The sequence below is a fragment of the Pezoporus occidentalis genome, unplaced genomic scaffold (assembly GCF_034315485.1).
Source record: "Pezoporus occidentalis ecotype Australia unplaced genomic scaffold, CSIRO_AGI_Poc_V1 ctg77, whole genome shotgun sequence".
Taxonomy (NCBI): Eukaryota; Metazoa; Chordata; class Aves; order Psittaciformes; family Psittacidae; genus Pezoporus; species Pezoporus occidentalis.
In genome coordinates, this window is record NW_026916126.1 from 794,976 (window position 1) to 816,341 (window position 21,366).

Genomic DNA, 21,366 nt, shown 5'->3' on the forward strand with positions numbered 1-21,366 from the left:
AGAAGTGGCTCTAACTTGTCTCTGTGTTTGAAATCTCATTAGTTTTTCTGTTGATTCATTCATACCTTAGCATGTAACATATCACATGCTGAAACTTGACCTCCGAGTGTGTTACAAGCCCAGAGAAAAGTACAGGCTTGATTAGCATCTCCATAAACAACAAATTTCCAGTAAGAAGAAGGATTTCTGGAAGATGATTGTAGCAGGAGCTGGTATGACGTCCATCACACCGCTGATGGCTGTACAAGCTTACCATCCAGCAAGGGCTCCTTTCCAGGTCAGGGCCCCAGTGGCTGCTTACTGAACGAAGCTGTTGATCCTATAGGAGTTTACAGGAGAAAAATGTCAAAAGTATGATGACCACCAGCAACTGCTACTGCTTTTAGTATGGAAATGGCTGCACGCTGCCTGACACAGTAGTGTCCTAACCCAAGCTTACCAGATGGGAAACCACAACTCTTGTATGCATGGATCCATCCTCTTTTCTTTGTACTATAGCTATGCCCTTCAGCCTGATGTTCAAAGCTAGTGGAAAAATAAAAGCAATTGGAAGCACAAAAAAGATAGCTATCTCTGAAGTAAATTCCTTTGTGGCTCTGAGAAACTCTTCCCACCAAAATACTTGAGGAATCTTTTAACAGAAAAGTCAAACTAATAGGAGAAACCATGGCAGCATTGTTTTCCTCACAGCTGGCCTTTGGTTGCTGAGCCCCTGAATTTCTCCTTTCTTCACACTTCACGCAGGAATCCCAACATGCTTTCTTGCAGTATGAGTAAAGCTAACTGCAATTGCCTTATGATTGCCCAGGCTAGGCAATCACCTAGCTAATGCTAGGCAATACACCAGCTAACGCTCAGTAACTCATTTGGGGTGGCAATTCATCTGATCCACTGGAGGCACAGAGTTCATCTGAGCTAACTCTCCCTTTACAACCAACGGAAAGGAAGAGGAAAATCCAGAGCAATTCACCTTACTCTCAGTCAGAAAGCAAAAATAGGCCAGTTGACTCATGCCCAAAACACACCTATTTCTGCCACTGACAGTAAAGGGAGCCTTGGTGATGTAAGCAGCCAGAGGGTCTTTGTTTCTCAAAGAAAGCACTTCCCTCACCTCCAGGAGCTGTATGGAGAGATGTTTCCTGCCCAAGCTCTTGCTACTCATAACTGAGGCCATCATTGCCTTTCATATCTGAAGAAGACCTGTTTCAATGGAGGGTTTGCTAAGGTGCTCTTCAATGCCTCCCTGCTGGCATAAAGTGCTGGGGCCCTTGAGTACCAGTCTTACCACCAGAATTTCGGGTGCACATGCTCACAGCTGCTAGGGCTGCTAGCTCACACCTTCACCTCATCAAACTGGCCATTTGATGACCTCACTTGAGTCCACGGGCTTGTTCTTCTCAAGTTTCAATGTCTCATTGATCAGGGCTATTACACCTAATTACTACTGCAACTGCTATTAGGGTTAACAGCAACCCTTGTACCCCAGATAAGCCGGCACAGGTGCTAAGTGTCCCCTGCAGCTTGGTATAGGGCAAAGCAATGTCCTTCCTTCTTCCCCTTCACCATCCCCACTGCCTGCATCCAAGTCTGGTCATGGGGAGAAGCCCTCCAAGGTGCATAAGAGCCAGAGATGTCCAAGATGGCACCTGGTGGCATGGAGCCACACAGGATCCCCTGCAGCCTGGTGGCTGGCAGGCTGTCTCTAGCCCTTAGAGGGATGTAGTAACCCAGGGAGAGTGCTCACACCTACACAACACACATCCCAGCTCTGCCAGGAGGCACCTGGCAAACACCGAGGGGCTGGAGCATTACATGGGTTTATAAAGACATGCAGTCACTCAGAAGTGTGAAGCTCTTCAGTCGAATAGGTGGGACTTCAGCTAAAAGAAACGAAGGGATATCACCCAGCAAGCAAATGCAGCACAATGAGAATTTAGCATGCAGAAGTAAAAAATAGCTGCTGCGTAGTTCGGAAATACAAAAATAGTTTGGCTGTTCCCTTACCCTTTCCTTTCAAACATCACTCCCTGGCAGCCCGGGGTTTGTTTGTGTCAGTTGCTATGGGGAGGCTGTGCTGCAAAGCTCGTTCCTTCCACTGAGGAACCAGCCCAGGGCTCACAGCTCTGTAAGGACATTAACTCAGACTTTCTCTCTCTCCCTTTGAACATCTGGCTTAGCGTATCTTGATGCAATAAAGCATCACCACATCTCCTCTCCTCACAATGTGTTTTCTGCCCTTTCAAAAGAGCTGTGGTGGCTGTGGAAGGCATGTTCATATCAATGAATGCTGTTGGGGTGCTCCCTGCAATGAGTGCCATCCACCCCATGAAGTTACTGTTTAACACCCCATTACCCCTCACAGGAGGAAAACATTCCCTTGGCCACATGCAACCCCGGGAAATACCCTGGGCCAAATTCTGCTGTTCAGGCTGAGTGTGCTGGTAACCTGACCCCGCAGATCCAGCTCTGCCAAGGAAAGCAGTGCAGGGGAACAATGCCTTTCCCCTTCTCTGCACCCTCAGGGCAGGATGGAGGCACAGCACAGCAGCCAGGGCACCCATGGGAGTAGAGACATGCCTGCCCCATAGGGCATGGTGTTTGGCAGTGAAGTGGTGGCACTTCCAGCACTCATCACCCTTGCAGCAACACAAATGCTTCTCCTGTGTCTGATAACAGCATTGACAAGTATCTGCAGGCAAGGGCTTGCAGTGCTCTTTTACCGCTCTGGCTCTATTCATACGTGGCTTGTAGGAAACATCAGGTTCCTTCCCACACACCTTCACCTCTGCCCTGCACCCTCCCAGACACTGGGTGCCTCAGATCACTGTGCTGGCCAGGTTATCGATGTGGCAACCTGCACAGCTTAAGCCATTCACCCCTCTGTATCCACTGCCTGGTCAGGAGGCACATACTTTATGGACTGCCTGCTGTCCATCACCTCTTAATAAATGCATTTTGGCACCCTGTCTATTTGCGAGTTTAAACATTCCCATCTGCAATAAACCTGTCTTGCTCGCCCCACAACTGTCTGAGCGCCGTATTTCCCTTTCCCGCAACGTTCAAATACACTGCTTGACACCTAAAGGTTTCACATTTGTATAACACCTTCTATGTTTGCAGCACTGTGCAGACATTCATTGCCACCTCCCAACACCCTGGCCGGGTCGGCATGCAAATATTACTCCCTTTTCTTGGGTGGGAGGACTGAAACAAAGTGAAAGCAGCTTGTCTTGGAGCACACTGCTGTGCCTCCCCAAACAAGCCAGGTAGCTCCCAAGCCTCCTTCCCCTTTGCAAGAGCATTGTGTTCCACACAGCCCACAGACCTTCTCACACCAGGAGCCCTTCCCGATGGCTGGCAGAGGTGTTTGCTCTCCATCAGCTTGGCTGCCGGGGCAGAGCATCAAGTGAGCAGAGTAGGAGTAAGAAATGTTTCCTGCTGGGGAATTGGGTTAGGGCTGCTGTTTTCACACCCACGATGAGGAAACACCCAGCTCTTGAGGGCAGCCCTGACCTTCTCTGCTGGCCAGGCTGTCAGTGCTGGAGCTCAGCTTCTTAAAAAGGCGAGGGGGAAAAATGTGAGAGCATTTTCCAGAGCTCATGGGTGGTTCAGCTGCCATGCAGGCACGGACAGGGAGGTTGTTATGGGAGCAGGATGGGGGATTTACAACCTCCCCATCTCCAGTCCTGCCTCAAAGCATTAGATCTCTCTAGTCCACAAAGCCAGGTCTCTGATTGCTATTACGCAAAATAGATGGGGTTTTCCACTTTATATTTCCATCTGTACCCTTAATTCTCATTGCCGTAAGGGTCAGGTACCCTGTGACTCAATGAAACAAGAAGAAAGCCACAGTTGCCGTCCCGCCTATTCTTACACACTCGTATTTATATCTCAGCTCTGTGATCTCACTGCCCAGAGGCTCAAACACTAAACACTGAGTATGGTTTCTGCAGAGCTGGGCTGATAAGGCAGGTAACCATCAAAGCAAAGCACAGCTTCAACTGCTTTAAAAGGAGCTCCTCTGACTTTCCCTAATGGCTCACAGGTGGGGGGAAAAGGACAACTTTATTCCTTTTCCGTAGGGACCAGCGTTTATACAAGCTGGTAAAATACAAAGGTTTTTATTTCTGGCAAACTCCTTTGCCTCTGGGCTGGCGCAGGTGAGCAGAGCTTGGCTGGTGCAAGGTGTGCCATCCAGCAGCACCACCTATGGTTTTGAGTCCTGTCAGGCGCCGAACTCAAGTGGTTTACAGCTGGGAAGTCTGAATGGGCCACACTTCAACGACTTTCTAGGGTTTTTCCTCTTCACATGAGATTTGACTGAACATGATAACTTACACTGAGTTAATTTTTGATTCAAAAGCTTGGTCTGTGTGTATCAAGGAAGGGCTTAATGAGCAACAATCACACCCTTCCTCACATCACCCCCTGCAGCATCCACCCCTGGGTCAGACACAGGTTTTGGATGTGTTGCTGAAGCATTGCACAGCCATGACCATTAAAATAAAATGAGAGAAAGAGGGGGGTGGGCCCAAGTGCATTAGGAAGTTTTTCAGGAGCATTTCAGGCATTTTGATGGTTCAGCAGAAATTTGGTAGCACACCCACACCAGCTACACATTTACCTGCACTGGAGTTTAGCGTTTCAGATTCCAGGTCATATTATCTAGGCTAGGGCACTGTTTCAAGTTATTAGTTTTATAGGCTGCTTGTAACTACAGAGAGCAATTTAAATAATTACATCCTTGCCACAAAGAGCTTGAAAACCGACCTGGTTGGGCAAAAGGCGAATGGGAAGGTGTGACAGCACTGCTGGAAAAGCAATCAGCTAGGGAAGTGGGCCAGAAGGGAGTGGGAGACATCCTTGGTGGAGAACTGCTTGGGATCTCTGCTGAACAGGCACCTCGCTTCAGCTGTACCCACAGCAGGTATCTGAATACCTCCCCACTGATACAGGCAGGAGTCAGGCAGCCTTAGCACTGAACAAGCACATTGATTGCACCGTCCACAAAGAAACCCCTTATCACACCTGGTTCCTCTTTAGGAAGAGGGCTCAGAGCTTGGAAACGGATGGTGAGTGCTTGGGCAGGGCTGTGCCCACCCTGGGGAGGCTGAAGAGAGGAGGCTTCCCCCCCACCAAGGATGTGACTTCACAAACATTAACCTTCCTATGTAAAACTGGACAAATAAGCAAAAGATGAAGATCTGGATGCAAGGAAAATGGAAACCATGAGGTGGATGTTGAAAAAACCTAGGGAAAATACTAGCTCAGTTTGCACAGGGGAGGGCATGAGCTCTGCAGCAGCTGCTGCCCACAGGCTGTGCACAGTACATGGGGGGAGCCCCAGAAAGTCCTGCTGCTCCTTCCCCTCGCTCTCCCCTCTCTGGCAGGGAACCACTCTTGTTCTGCATCAGTTGGTACCCAGAAAAAGCATGGGGGCAAAGGGGAGAAGCCATGCTGTAGCCAGCTCCCACAAACACCCACCACCTGGGGAGCCACTGAATGGGGAGGGTACCAGTAAATAATCCAAGGAGACAAGTAGTTGGCATTGTGGCTGCCTGGCCAGCCATGCTGTCCTAGGATAGGAGAGCTTTCCTCGCCTGGCTATTTCTCCTGCAGTGGTAGGGATGGATGGGAGCTACCTGCTTGGCCAAGGTCACCTGCATGATGCCTCTGGGTACTTCTAGTATCATGTTTGCCAAGAGAAAAGCACTACAACCATTTAGTGGAAATGATGAGGGTTTATACTACAAAATATGTTTAGGGCAGCGTTAGTCATCTGCTGCGGGTGTGATTCAAGACCAAAGTTAGCTGACCAGATTCCCTATATAGTCAAGAAAGAGACCAGGAAAGACAGGGGTGTGATCCAAAGTGCCTACGTTATATGCCTGAAGCAAAACAGAGTCAATAGTGCCATTGTATACAGAGTGGTATTTTAGTTTCTGGCTGTACTGAATTTTCTGTGGAATCTGTGAAAGTAAAACAATCTTTTAATACTTCATCAAAGTGGTTTTCCTTTTTTCTGCCACGAGCAGGAGGTATCACATGTTTTGCTGGTATGCACTCACCACCAATAAATGGCACCATTTTGCCTACACCTACCAGGTGTTCTTGAAGGTTTCATGCAGAACCAATCCAAAAAACTCCCCAGGAGCAGCATTTCTTTCCATCACCTCCAAAGCAGGGCTGGCAAGGAGTGCTGCAGGGGAGATCACAAAGAGGAGCTCTTCAGAGGCCTTAGAAATTCAGTGCAAATACACAGAAGTGGAAGAAATGGAGTGCAGAGAGAGAGAAAAGCACAAGAGCTCTGTGAAAGTTCAGGTTGTAAGGGCAACCCTAGGCAGTTACAGGTGAAGGGAGCAGGAGCCTGGAAGATAACGAGAATTAGGATTAGTGAAACACAAATGACGGAATAAATGAACCAAAAATGTATCTGCAGGGACATGGGTCATTTACTGCCAGCTGTCAAGAACCTGTGTAAGAAAGAGTTACTATCTTTAGTTACCCATCATCTGAGGAGGCAGAGAAAATGACGCAGTGATGTAGCAGAGCTGGAAAAAAGCAAACATCATTAAAAGTTCATCTATCAGGGAGGAAGGGGCAGGCCAGTTAGCTTAATACTAAGGTTGTCAGAATTAAAAGCTATTCAATTTCTAAGCACTTCCAAGGTTATAAAGAGAACAGCCAAAACTCTGCTGCCAGTTTTCTTATCAGATTTCCGAATTCCCTTATTTCCTCCCAGTCAATCATTTTGCCTTCACACTACACTTCAGATTCTGGTTCTTCTTCCCTCCAACATCAACTTTAAGCCCACTTTCCCCTAACTGAAGATGTTTGCATGTTTGTGTCAAACAGCTTACCCAGTGACACCACAATTTTCTATCTTTGGAATACCCAACAACATGTCTATTTCCATACATGCTTTCATGATTCAAAGTGATGCAATCTCCCAGTTAGCATCCATCAATTGTTCTTCAACAGTTCCCTGGGACTATTTGTTATTGGCAATTAAGTTTTGTTGGTCGCATAAAGCTGTGTGCCATTGTTTCCATTTCCTGACTGGAGGACAAGGCAAGTCATTTCAGTGCTAACATTAACACGGCATGATTTTCCATTTGCTTTGCAAACACTTGTACCTGCAGCTTTGAAATAATCATGCTTTGAACCACTGTGGCAGAACAGTTCAGTTGACCTAACGGTTGTGACAAGCACATGCAAATGAAAGGAAAGAATGATTAAGAAATTTCCTTAATTATATGCACAAATATGAGTGGATTTTTGGTTTAATACTGTTTACCCGGTTCTCCATTGCCACTGTTAGCCTGTTTTCCCATCTTTGTGTTCTCTTTCTTGGTCGTTTCCTTTTCTTCCCACATTCCTAAGATCTCCCTCTCTATTCATTCTGCTACCTAGTGAGCCTTTCTCCTTCCTGAAATGGCTTATCTTCAGCAACCCTTAAAGCAAATGTTCTCTATTACAAACTCTGGTATTACTTGAAATCTAATCTCCTCTTTAGCAAAGTTTGTTTGGGACAGGTCTTGCTTTTCCCTTGGGATTTGCTTTGCACAATTTTTAGCAAAACATTTTAAGTAGTTGAGAAAGACCTCAGCTGAAAACTCTCTCTAAAATAGGACAGCAGCCACAATAACAAAATCAGAGATTGCAAAGGAAGAAAACTATTATTAAAGGTAACATGGCAAACCTGTTACACTGTCCGTTCTGCTTTTGAGAGGTTTGGAAGCAGGGCAGAAGGGGAATATGGTGTGTAACCAAATAATCCACACTGCCAGCTGAATAACCTCTGCACAGCCTGGCCAGCTATTTGCAGTGGACTTGACATCTGTTCTCAGCATTGCAGCAGCAGTCATGTTGCTCTTTTGATGTCATTTGTCTGATGTGTCCACATCTGTGATCATTTTCTTTTCACAGGAGTCTATTCTAAAGATAAGATGGGCAAATTTTCCTGGATAATTGCAGTGTGAAATCTTAAGAGTTAAACATGCCTACGGAGGAAACGTCTCTTTTTCTTAGGGGAGGAGGTGTGACTTGCCGAATGTATGCCTTTCAGATAAACACCAGTGTGATGAGCTACCAGTGTGCACTGCTGTTTCTTCCTGGCATGCCCCACCCCAGCAGAATTACATTTTCTGCCCATACAAGAAGTGAGAGCTTGTGGCATACTCTACTTCATTCAAATGGGACACTCTTAAAATAAACTTAATGAGGCAAGCAAACCCCTATGCTGCGCTATCAAAGGAGAAAGATCTGCGCACACATCAGTAAAGAATTTCATTGTGAAATACTTGACGTTGACATGCAGCTAAAGAAACACACATCAACGAAATGGAAGGAAATAAAAATTAAATTGCCCAATACTATTTATCTCCATTCATTCAGCCATGCTCCTACACAATTTTCTACCAACACATTGCAGTGAAACTCAAGACTGCAACAGGCTCTAGTTATAGCTCCCTTCTGGATTTTAGAGCTTGGTAAGGTAGATGTGTTAAATTAGTAGTCTGGTTTAAGCACAGTTTTTGCTTCCTTACTGTCCCAGTCACATTGAAATGGTGTCTGGAGATACAACATTATGTCTTTATATCTTTTATTATCTCTTATTACAGCAAACTCAACACAGAGAAATATATAATAGACCTAATAATAGAAATCAGGAACTTGAGACAGCAATGCAAATCCTTGATCTCAGTAATACAGTAAGCACTTAGAAGATGCAAATTTGCCTTCTATTCCCTCAGGAAAGCAGTCAGCCAGCGACTAGGGAGCCAGGCCAGGGTTCACAGGCCTGCACCAAGACTTCCAGTGCAACCAGAGCTTCCTGCATGACCTTACTGCAGCCACTTAATCCTGTAGATCTGTTTACAGTTGGTAGAAGGAGAATGCATGCTTTCCCTATCAGAGGGTGATTATGAAGGCAAAATCCCTTAATTGCTGTAAGGATTTATAAATTCTGAGGGCTCTGGCAACCTCTCACTGTATTTTAAACTTATTTCACTACTGTATCTGGAGGTGCAGGTCAGTCTAAGAGGCTTGTGGTCAGGCAGAGCCTCCTCTCTCAGGGCATGGCTAGACACAGTTTTGGTTCGAGATGCTATAGATTTAGAGGTGATCTTACTCCCCAGCTGCTTGCCACTGTTTTCAAACTGGGGTGGTTGTGCTGCCACAGAAGCTGAGTTTGAGGAGAGCAGCCTGTAGAGCTTTAGAGCCACAGCTATAAAATGTACAGTTTAATGATTAGTTAAACTGTTCTGCCATCTATGTTTAGATATGTCTTGTGTTAATCATGTGCTCAATCGTCCCTGAAACAGCACAGCCAGATACTTCCCACCAAAGTTCATGTTCTCAGCCACAGTCACTGACCACGGCCGTGCAGCACAGAGCGTAACACCCATGTGAGGCATCTTCCTTGTACTTCAGCTGTATTCAGACTCGTGTTAGCAAACTTGCAAGTTTAGAATCATTGACACTGATTTTCATTCAGATGCCCCTACCAGCATGAGGGAAGGTCCATGAGGCTCCATGTCTGGTTATCTGCAAGAGAGAAACAATACAGCCTGGTCAATGAAGGTAAAGTTCACAATAGATTGAGGGAGCTCTGGCTGTGGCTGGCAGGAGAATCAGCTACTCATACCATATGGGGTCATGCTCAGCATGTAAAGCTGGGGGAAGAAGCAAGTGGGGAATGTCCAGAGTGACGGCATTTGTCTTCCCAAGTAACCATTACATGTGATGCTTTCCTGGGGATGACTGAATACCTGCCTGCCCATGGGATGTGGTGAATGAATTCCTTGTTTTGCTTTGCCTGCATGCACGACTTTTTGCTTTACCAAAAAACTGTCTTTATCTCAACCCACAAGTTTTCTCACTTCTACCCTTCGGATTCTCTCTCCCTATTCTCACTGAGGGGGAGTGAGCAAGTGCCTGTGTGGGGCTCAGATGCTGGCTGGGGTTAAACCATGACACTGTGTCAGCACTGTTATGCTGCCCTTCCAATCAGATGATTGGGGAGGGGGGAAAGGGTTTTGGCAGAAGCATTTCAGATATTTACCTCTTTGAAAAGTTTTCCACTGAGTTTTCACCCTAAAAAAGAGGTGATTCAGGTCATGCTGCCTGCCAAGGCATTTTAAATGTGCACAGAGTCTCTTACAGGCATATACCACCCAAATGCCAAGGTAACTATTTGAAAATACAATCGCTGAATTTGCAGTCAGCAGAGTAGCTCATTGTCTCGGGCAAGAGGAGTTCTGCATACACCCCAAAGTGTTTGTAAAAACCATTCATGCAACTAGCCACCATTTTGCCTTCAAATTAGCAGGCTAAACGTGAACCTGGCTCAGAATTCAGAGATTCATTTTCTTTGCCTCTGATGCTGTGCCTTCAGCACTCTCCCCTTTGCCTTGTACAGCCCCTGTGCAGTAACAGCACCTCTTAGGAGTGCACACAAAGCTCTAATTTATGACCATGAGAGCCATGTCCCCCGTCCTACCACCCTGCAGTGATACCCATGTGCTTTTGAGAGTAGGGAAAAAAATGGAGAACAAAATGTAAAGCAAATTGACTTCAGCATGCTTACTGTTACATTGTGGCTCAGTCACACCTTGGCATCCAACACAGGCACCTCCTAGAAGAGCCAGTAAGGGTCAAATGAACCAGTCACCCATCACTCCCATGCTCCAAGAAGAGCTCTCCTCTTCCCTGTCTCACTCTACTGGCAAATCTTTGTTTGCAGACAGCTTGATCTCACTACTTCTTCTTCATTCTCCTCTTCCCAACGGTTAGGACAGTCATGTAAAGGAACACCTACTCCCCGATCTCAGCAGTGTCTCTGTTTTACATGCAACAGCCTTTGGATAAAATCCAGAGGAAACATTTGGGTCAGCAAAGAGATGACCCAAATGCAAGAAGAAGCCACGGTGGCTCCTGTGCAGGACATCGCCCCGCTCCTTGGGCCCTGTGAATGGTGCAGAATATGTGCTTCCAGGCTGAGGCAGAAGATGATTGGACATTTGCGAGATCACAGCTTCAAACTTAGTCCTTAAACGGATCTGGGCTTGTCCTTGTGCTTGCCTCTCATCTCTACAGGCTGCTGCCAAAGCAATGCCCCCACAGTTGAGAGCTTAAGTTGTAAACAAGGCAGATTTTCCACGGGAGTTTCCCAGAGGTCCTAAAAGCAGTGAGATATCCAACCCTCTGTGGTTTTCAGCTGTGCCCATTACTCAAACACAGAGCATTTCAAAGCATATTTCAAAGGAGGCTATTGTCCCGGAAAGGTACTAAGTTGTTAATCATTTGACGTTGGTTGCAGGGAAAGGGGAGTTTGCAATCCATTAATGACTGCAGAATCACTCAGCAGCAGCACATCCAAGGGAGCCTGGGAGATACATGAGCTGCTTATGAAAACTATTTTATTGTGAAAAGTGTTAAAGGCATCCTTTAAACTGCTCCTCCTTGGAAGGTTTTATTGGCAATCCATTCCTGTCACACCTCAGGTTAAGCTACTGTAGATCTTGCAGCCATTTATTTTAAAAAACATGTTTTATTTAATTGGAGTCTTGAAAATTGGTGTCTTTGAATCCTGTGTGTGCCCTGTGAGCGGCTGTCTGGGCCCCCTTTCAAGTTGACCTTCACTGCAAGGCATTCAACTTAACTGTGTTTTACTTTGTGTGACTGCCATTACTAAAGGACCACTGCCACACACTGGCAAGCTTTGAAATATATATTCTCCTAAAGTCCCGCTGGTGGGGTTTTTCCATCCATCATCTCTGCTTCCAAAAGGATTTTTGTGGAAATAAAGTTTCTCTCTTTTCTTAACCAGATTTATCCCTCTGCCCAATTATACCAGAGATGCTGCACAATCTGCTCTGCAGGTGACGTGAAGAGTCATCACCACAGCAGCTGTTGGTGGGAGGAGAGGGCTGGACATAGCATGGCAAACTGAGCGTTTACATACAGATACTTTTGCAACACATCAGCAATGACCAGGAAAGTCATAAGGGGAATACTGCGACTGCTCTGAATTTGTGGAGGTCTTTGGGTGAGCAGTTGAGGGTCTTCCATGTCTCATCAGCTTCTGAGAGTACCTGAGAAAGTCTTAGTGCCATAGCACAAGGACAGTTCCAGTTCAAGGGTAGCTTGCTACAGAAATCTCTTGCAGGCTTTCAGTGCTGTATCTGCACAGCCATGCCTGGGAACATGATTAAACTTGTCTTAAAGAAAGAGACACTAACAGAGGTTGGCAAGAAAAACATCACTCAGGCTTCAGGTTCAGCTTGTGCTGACACTTCTCAGGCATTAGAGAAGGACAGATCCTTCACTGATTACCGGGTCAGACAGATGGGACCCTGTTTTTAGTTCAGCATCTCAGCTCCATCATTTTATTCTTCCTCCTGCTGGGCATTATCAGTGACACTGTGGTCTAAACCACAGACCTGAAAGGATAATTCTGGTTTTTTACTACCTTTGGCAAATAGCTTACAGTCATCATTACAGAAGTTTGTTTTAACTGCTTTTGATAATCTGGGTTGTCCTATTTTATGCAACTATTTTGCTTTAACAGTTTTCTAGCTGGACTTTCTTCTTCTTCCCTGAAACTAATGTCCATGACCTTTCAGCTTGCTTGTAATAGTTCCTTGGTCCTGCCTGCTGGGTGCTGTGGTCTGTAGTAAAAGCTTGCCCCATACCTAGTGAAGTTAACTAGACTGCAAACACTGATCAAGCAGCACCGATTAGAGCAGTGCCCCACATCTGATTAAACTGCGCTTCAGACAGAAAACATTTCTTCTGTAGCAGTACGTCAGCAGCTGTTCAAGGCTGTTACCAATGAAGAGGAAAGCTGATGGGAAGAGCAGTTTCAGAAGTTGTTATTATGCTCCAACAACTCCAGCCCAGCCAAGTCAGAGGTGGAAAGAAACCCCTCAAGCCTGTGTCTTTCTGACCCAGTACAAGATATACAAAATAACAAATGAAATTAGTTCCCCAAAAAACCTAGGAGGGAAGGTTTCTATTAATCATTCCTAAAAGCTTGCAACAGTGAAACTGTATTTCACCTGACTGAAAAGCATCATTCCAGCTTTCTTCTTTTTTTCATGTTTCTCACGTCAATCCCTTGAGCTCTACTGACTTGCAACTCACCTGCCACAACTCTTTTGTAAACACATCCCAAAAGTTGATGCTGAGGTTGAAAGACATGGCTTTTTTTTAAGCTAAATAGTCACATAAAACTTTTGCCTAATTATTGTGGTCAGATATAACTGCTGTGATTTTGTTGCTGTTGTTGTTACGACATTTTTATGACAGCAAAAGTCTTAATATAGACTCAGCCCTTCAAGCATACAGATTTGCTTTTGTATATCTTGCACGGGTCACCATGCCTGTAATATGTATTGGCAAAGCATTTTTGCCTGTGTGCACTGCCTGCAGCCAGAGGGCTGACCATTACCCTGGCAGAACTTTTGTGTCTAAATGTTGCCCAAACCCCTCAATTCCCATAATCACTTGATGGAGTCAACAGGGCTCATGTGCCTGAACTCTGTAGGTGAGTGCTTTGGAAAATGGGAGGAGATCAGAAGCTTCTTTTCCCCTCTGAATTTAGTAATTTCAAGTGAATACTCAACATTTTTCTGCAGCACATGTAAAGACAAACAGCACACCTTTGCTGAAGACTGTAATTTTTCCTGCTTGTTTTTCCCTTTCTCTTTTTGGGGGGGAGGTGGAGGTGGAAAGCAGCAGGTTCATCTTTTCTGAAGTGTCTAGCCTTTAAGTGTTTTTGTGCCGTGTCAGGCATTCATTATAGCCCTTTCAAAGGAGAGGTTCCTGCATGATTTTTCACTACATCTTGTTTGTGCCATGATTTCTAGGGGTTCACCCTCCTTTTTGCACTGAGGAACCGTATCCCTTCTTTCTTTTTAGTTGAAAGATTTTCTGTAATTTTTATCAGTTTGTGATAATAGGTGTTTGTGTAACAGATTGGCTAATAATTCATTAGACCTGTGTGGCAATTTTATATGGAAAGCCTGTGTATCTTAGAAATCCTTTTAATCTCAAAAGCCAACAAACAGATCAGCAAGCAGTTTGTCATGGAGCGTCAGTGCGATGGGACCCAACTTCCTCCAGTAGCACAAACAGCATTCAGAGCAGTCGGAAATGCCATGAGAAATGTGCGTAAGGACCCAAAAGGCGCTGGTGCCTAAAGCACTCTTAGCCTGACCTGTCACACAGGTCCTGCCCACAGAAATGTATTCTTTCTCATGGCATCAGCACAGTTTTCTTGGCTGCATCACTTCTATGCTTAGCTCGACAACCTCCACCAGCCACGACAATGTATAGCTGAGCATCCTTCTCCCAGCTTTTCTTGCTCAGCACCCTCGATGCTTAGCAAGACAGTGTAGGCACAGCTCCCTAACAGCTGTGGGTGCCAGCTTCCCTTAGTAACCATGCCACGTGGCAGGAATAATCTCCTGTTTGTTTTCACACATGAAGAGATGATCTCCTTAGGTCTTTCACAGTATGCACGTTACTGATACAGCCCAGCTTTCACTGCCTTGGGTTATCTGTGCCACCCTTGGTGTGAGAGCCCTCTGCCCCACGTGTCACCTACCCAACCAGCTGCACAGGGTGAGATGTGAGACAGCTGTATCCTACCCAGCATGGGCAGGTTTCCCGTGTCCTGTGCAGCAACCTGAAGCTGCTTACCCTGTTCCAGGGTTCCTTAATACCTTCACCTCTTTCCCATTTCACTCCATTTTACCATGGGGTTTCCCACTCTGTCCTTGAAAGCATCTGAAATCACTTATCAAAGGAAGGTACTGGAATAAGTGTTCTGACCTGGTATGTCCTACTGCAACATCCTTATTGAACTTACCAGTCAGTAAATCTTGCCTCATTTCTGCACTCTGCATCTGCTGTCTGCTTGGCTGCTGAGATAATTTCTAGCCCTTTTAGCAGTTCCATCCTTCTTACAGCATCCACTTTTCCTGTAAAGCTCAGAAATCCCGGTCTGTCTGTGCAGAAGATGCTAAAATACCAAGTAACAAATTGTTGTCATGCGCTATGCCAGGACCACCCTTGGCATTTCCTGAGGCATTTTTATGTCTCACTTTTAATTTACTAAACTTAAAGCTGCTTGAAGCACAAAGCACATTTGCCCTTGTTTCTCACCCTGGTAGCCAACACAGCACAAGCCCTTGTGTAACATGAGGGGCTGTGCACGGTGAGAGCAGGATTTCTCACCTCCTCTCTTGTTTGGCACCATGTGGCTCCCCAAACCCTGCTTTCCCCATGGGTACTACCCAGCAGGCAGATGCAAGCTCAAACTTCATTCAGAGAGACCCTCTTTCTGCCCCAGGGAGATGGTATTTACACATGACTTTTCTTTGCAGGGGACTTGTGTAGTGCTTTTTAAAATTGCAGTGCTTTGCGATGAGATGCAGTTTCCCGGAGGGCAACGTGACCGTGGATCCACCTTTCATCCCGACATGCTGTTGTGCAATGTTTGGAGAAGCCTCCTGCTTTTATTGGTCTGCGCTTCGTAACTCATCTGCAAAAGAGAGCTCTGCACAGCCAAACTCAATAGAAAATATTCTCCTGGGGAAAGAGAAGTAATCTCTGGGCTTTGTGTATACCTACAGCAGGCATAAATTAAAAGGGTAGGTAGAGGCTCTGAGGAGTTTAAGCCAGCCAGGGTACTCACACAGTGTGTACATTTATTAAGGATAAGTTTTTTTTCACAGGGAGCATTACTGCTTCACATCTGGCTTTCACAGTTGTGGTAAAATACACATTGGCACTTTAAGGTGGTGGGATCGCTGTGAAAACCCTCACTTTGAGTGGTTCCCTAGTAGGAGACCTTGGCACTGGGAGAGGGCAGGGAGGAAATCCTGGAACAGACCGAGAACTGAAAGAAAGCACAGCTAAATGTCATAAGATTTAATTGCTGTGAATAGGGGGTTTGCCTCCAAAAGAGTCACACAGGCCTTTACCTGAAGGAGATAAGGTTGGAAGTTGGATAAGGTTGTTTGGGGCTTTCATGCTCTTTTGCCAGCACACAGCTACTTTCTGCCTCCATACAACCCCAATGGGCTGCAGGCCAATCAATAAATAAGTGATGTCTGTCAATACCAGCACTCACCCCTCACTGTGGCAGACTGGTGCGACTGCGCCGAGCAGCTGAGGTCCCAGCACCAGGAGCCAGCTGTGCTTCCACAAACAGCCTGCAGGCGAAATGGAAACCAGACGGGAACCTCTCCAGCCCCACCGGGCTCGCCTTCCATCAGGTCTGCAATTAATTAAGACTGAAGGGGAGTTTTTGAATAACCCCTTTGTGGAACAAAATACACACAGTCTAAACCCAGCTGACAAACACAACAAAACTGACTTCATGGTTTCTTATGAGAAAACCATTAATGGCTAGAGAAATGAAGAAACACTTTGTTTAAGTCAGTGGTGTGAATGCAGCATATTCAGATTACAAAGCAGTCCTGCCTTGCTATAATAAATATCATGTAGCTTTACCCATGGGTAACCAGGTATATAAAAGCCAGGAATAACACATTAGGTTTTGAGTTAGCATACAGTACCTACTATTGCACTTTCACGGAGTTCACTCACAAAGAGTCAGCGCTTCTACAGCAGCCAATGCCTCCGTCGCAGCAAGCCAGTGACAGGGAAGTCATCCGATACTTGCTGCCATGGCTCTGGCTTGGTTTCAGCTCTTCGTCCATGCCCTCCCTCGGTGTTAGCACCCAAGGGAGAGGGGACTGTACGCTAAAAGGTTTAATAAAGAAAAGTCTTCTTTACCTCAGCGGCATGTCGCCTTCTTTTCCACAGTGGCATATGTTAGAGCCTGCTGACAAACAGTGGCAGGTTGCTCGAACAGGCAGGCAGGAAGAAGCAGGGAAAAAAGACTGCATTTGGGGAAAGCATTTACAGTCTCCAGACCTTAGTCAGGGTGAAATTTAATGGTGTGCGTTATGTGACAGATTAGAGCAAAGGCTGTAACAGGTTCCTTTCCCTGTAAAGGCTGTGACAGTGGTATTCATCCCGTTTTACCACCACCACCAAAAAGCATCTCAAAAGTGTCCAAGCCTGGCTGTTTCCCACCCCGATGCCTCTTGCAAAGACTTTGTGTGAAGGCTGGTTAGCCTCTCTCCATTACAGTTGTGAACACATCACCCAGGGCCAACCATGACATGGGGAGTGTCAGTCCATGAAATAAATTCAGACCAACACATCGTATTTTCCTCAGGTTCTCAGAAAAACTGCACAGCACTCTATCACCTGCATAGCTTGACAGCAGTCATAACTGTCTACATTTGTCTCCGTCATTGTGGAGACTTTCACACATCAAGCATGCCAGGTGGGATAACAAACAATTGGTTTACTTCCAGAACATGAAAAGAATCCACTGAAAGATAAATGAGAAAATCCTGCTCCTACACCTTTGCCAGTCCTCAGAAACCTGAAAGATTCCACTCACTGAGGTGGTAAGTGTGCAAGTGCAAACTCAATAACAGTTTCTATGGGCTATATTCCAAACACTCACTTACTCACTCCATAGCAAGCCCAAGACTTACGACACAGAGTGATGGTTAACATTATCCTGTTGTTACCTGACAGTTCCAAACATCACTGGTTTTGAGGTGATCACTATAAGATGCTTTAATAAAATCAGTCTCAGGAAGTAAAGACGTGATTAGAAGTTGCCAAAAATCAGCTCTCCTGCAGTTTCAAAACCAAGATAATTTAAAATTAGTATTAGTGCATGGGTTTATCACAGCCACTGCAACAGGCAAATTTTTAGTCAACGGCTTATTCTTCCTCTGTGTTGTGTTCTTCCTCCACTGTTTCTTTTTTAAACACAAGCCCACACACAGATTTTGTCCAAAATACTACCAATAGCAGATAAATACTGTTCATGTTGCTATAAATGGCACAGTTTATTACAGCAATTTGTGTGATTGTTGCTTTGCACAAGAATGTTTTTAATGTCAAAGCAAGAAAGCTGCTAAAATCCTGCTTGAAAGCATTTTCTATTGTCCATGGAGTATAAAAGGAAAAAGCCCATGTTTCTTAGCATTTTAATGATTTGATAGAGTACTGAACCATAGGTCTGAATGCACAGCAAAGTACAATGACTTTGCCAATCCAAAGCCATGCAAAAGCATGGAGTCACCAAAGAAATTGCTCCTGAAACCCCCACATTAAAAGAGACAAACAAGGCCATAAAAGGGTCTGGGTCCAGCTACCCATGGCAGGCCAGTCCTCGGTCTGGAGTCTCTGCATCACACCAGGCATCCATCCAGGGACAGCATTTACTCACCTGATGTTTTATCTTGGATTAATTTTGGACAACTGCAACAAACTCCTCTGCAGCCGCCAGCAGTCTCCAATCTGCAGTGTCAAAACTCAACTGGAGAACCACTAGAGCCATCTGGCTTCAAAGTTACCCAGCACCTCCCGTATGAAGACAGGCTGCGAAAGTTGGGGCTGTTCAGCCTGGAGAAGAGAAGGCTGCGTGGAGACCTCATAGCAGCCTTCCAGTATCTGAAGAGGGCCTATAAGGATGCTGGGGTGGGACTCTTCATCAGGGACTGTGATAGGATGAGGGGCAGTGTGATTAAAGTTAAACAGGGGAGATTTAGGTTAGATATACGGAAGAACTTCTTCACTGTGAGGGCGGTGATGCATTGGCACAGGCTGCCTCAGGAAGCTGGCAATGTTCCATCCCTGGCAGTGTTCAAGGCCAGCTTGGACAGAGCCTTAGGTGACATGGTTTAGTGGGAGGTGTCTCTGCCCATGGCAGGGGGGTTGGAACTAGGTGATCTTTAAGGTCCTTTCTAATCCAAACCATTCTGTGATTCTCTGGTTCTAATCTGGGATGTGGGGACAGGACTAGGGACCTCCAGAGGTACCTTCAAAGCCAAATCTTCTCATGATTCCATGAAAACCTTGCATTTTTTCCATTGAATCCATTTGACCCCTATTCAAAATAAGTTTCCATTGTGCCGAATTTTTTTTTTTAAACCCTAGAAAATGATCTCTCAGCCCTACCTGTAAAGAAGAGGAAAAACAACATTTGACAATTATTTAATTTAATTGAACACCTGCCGCCTTATTATAATGGAGAAAGAAGCACTGTGAATTACATGCAACTCTAAAAATAGGAAGTGAATGAAGAAAACCCTTAAGAAATCCTCTGTGTACAATTTCTGAGAAATACACTCATTATCTGGCTAGAAACATTAGCTGTCAACTAAATGCAACTTGGGTACATACAGGAAAAAACAACTCAGAACATACCCCTCTGAGTATCTAAAGATGAAATTTCCACACCTTCAAGAGCTGAATCATATTGTGCTTCCTATTACAAAGCTCCTATTCACTTCGGTAGTCAAGTATGCTCGGGAGCTGTACATTTAAAAAGAAAGGAGCTTTTGCTAGACAAACAGCAGGATAAAATGTTGTCATTTTGCTACTTGCCAGTAGAGCAGAGTGAGGTGGACTGGAGACCATAATGAATATAGCATCAAAGGAAAGAGCAACAGAGAACCTGAATCTTCTGCCACAATCTTCTGCTTTGGTGTTTTGGTTCAGCTTTCTTTAAAAGCTTCTGCAACAGCAATACATTCAGATATGTTACTTTTACCACCGGTGGTAAATTAAGCATGCTACACTCATATTTCTACTTGGATATTACAGTAGACCACATGCCAGTTTCCACCTGTCCATAATCTGCTCGATATTAAATCAAATTCATCTCATAAATACAGAAGTAAAGAATTAAATTTCTCCCACAAGGTATTAAATGTGGGTGAGTCAGCTTCGGTTTTAGCACAACTAATCTCACAGCTTCCTCACTGGTAGGCATTCAGATTCCCTCTGAAGTGCTGATGAAAGCACCTCTTGCCAGCAGACACTGCCTCCCACTTTGCCCTGGCCTGGGTTCAGTGGCAGAACAGCAATCCTATTTCTGGGGTTTGTTTCATAAGTACAGATATTGTAGCAACAGCCTGCAAAAGGCTTCAGGCATAAATGCCATGGGACAGGCACACGGTAGGATATAAGCAAGGGAAGAGGATCTCATGCCTGGAAAGCCTCTAGGCTTTTCTCCTATTATCTCTGTAATGAAAGGTATTATTTCGGGTTACCAGTATCCCTGTACCATGCTTATGGCCTTGTTAGGATGACAAGGTTATTCATCATGTCACTATTAAAGCAGGGTGTGCTTGTGCCAAGCGACTTGCACAATGGGGTCAGGACTGAGGTGGCTCCAAGGCCATGCTCCCAGGATGCCCGCCTGTACCCCCATATCCTTGCTGGGAAGAGAGAGTAAAGCATGCATTTTCTCTGCAAAATGCTTGCAGGTTTCTGGATGGAGAACACTTTCAATCGCCCTGAGCAGCAGATGCTTTGCAGTCAGGCTTGAAATACAGTGTTTTCCAGATTCAAGCAAATCTGGTTTTGTAACATGCTCAGGGAACAGGAATGACATACACTGCATCACCTGATGCAAAGACCTTCCTTAGCAGATGAAACTAACAGACCAGATAAATGTACATATTATTCAGTGCAGTTCTTCACCTACAACACCAGATGAGAAAATAAATCAATTTATTAAACAGCAGTTTACATCCCTGATCATTTCTAAAAAAGAAAACAAAAAGAAAACGAAAACAAAAAAAAAAAACCAAACCCAAAAACAAACCACCACAACTATGTGAATTCCGCTAATCTGCACAAAGAAGAGGAACCCACCCTTCCCAGGTTATTTAATGGACTCCTTACCCATTTAACACACAAACGCACCCTTCTGAAGTACCTGTCTCTCTTTTCAGGGAGAATGATGAACAAAGACAGTTATTAGGATTTTGTTACTTGCTCCACAAACATGGGACCAGATTCCCTCGAGGAGACAATAAACTTCCCATTGTACATCCCACTGAGCAGATTATTACATTGACATAAAACAGGAAGACATAAAATTGCCTCATAGAGAGATCTTTCTGGTCCCACATTTGTGGGATAAAGCAACCAATCTATCTCATCTCATCTCTTGAAAGCTGGAGAAGTTGGTAGCAGACCTGTCAATGGAGAAAGATAAAAAAATTGTAGCCGGTGAACCATCCCATCCTGAAGTCAGTGTCTAAAATACCTGGGATTAATCACTCCTGGAAGTTCCTGTCTCTCTCCATTGACTAGAAAGGGGGTTTCATGTGAGGCATCATGGTAAACAACAGTCTTTTGTTGCAACAACAATCCCATTCAAGACACTCCCAAAAAGTCCATTTACTGTATGGACTAGAGGGTTTCACCCAGTGTTGCTAGGGCAACCATGGATGTATGTCATGTCTG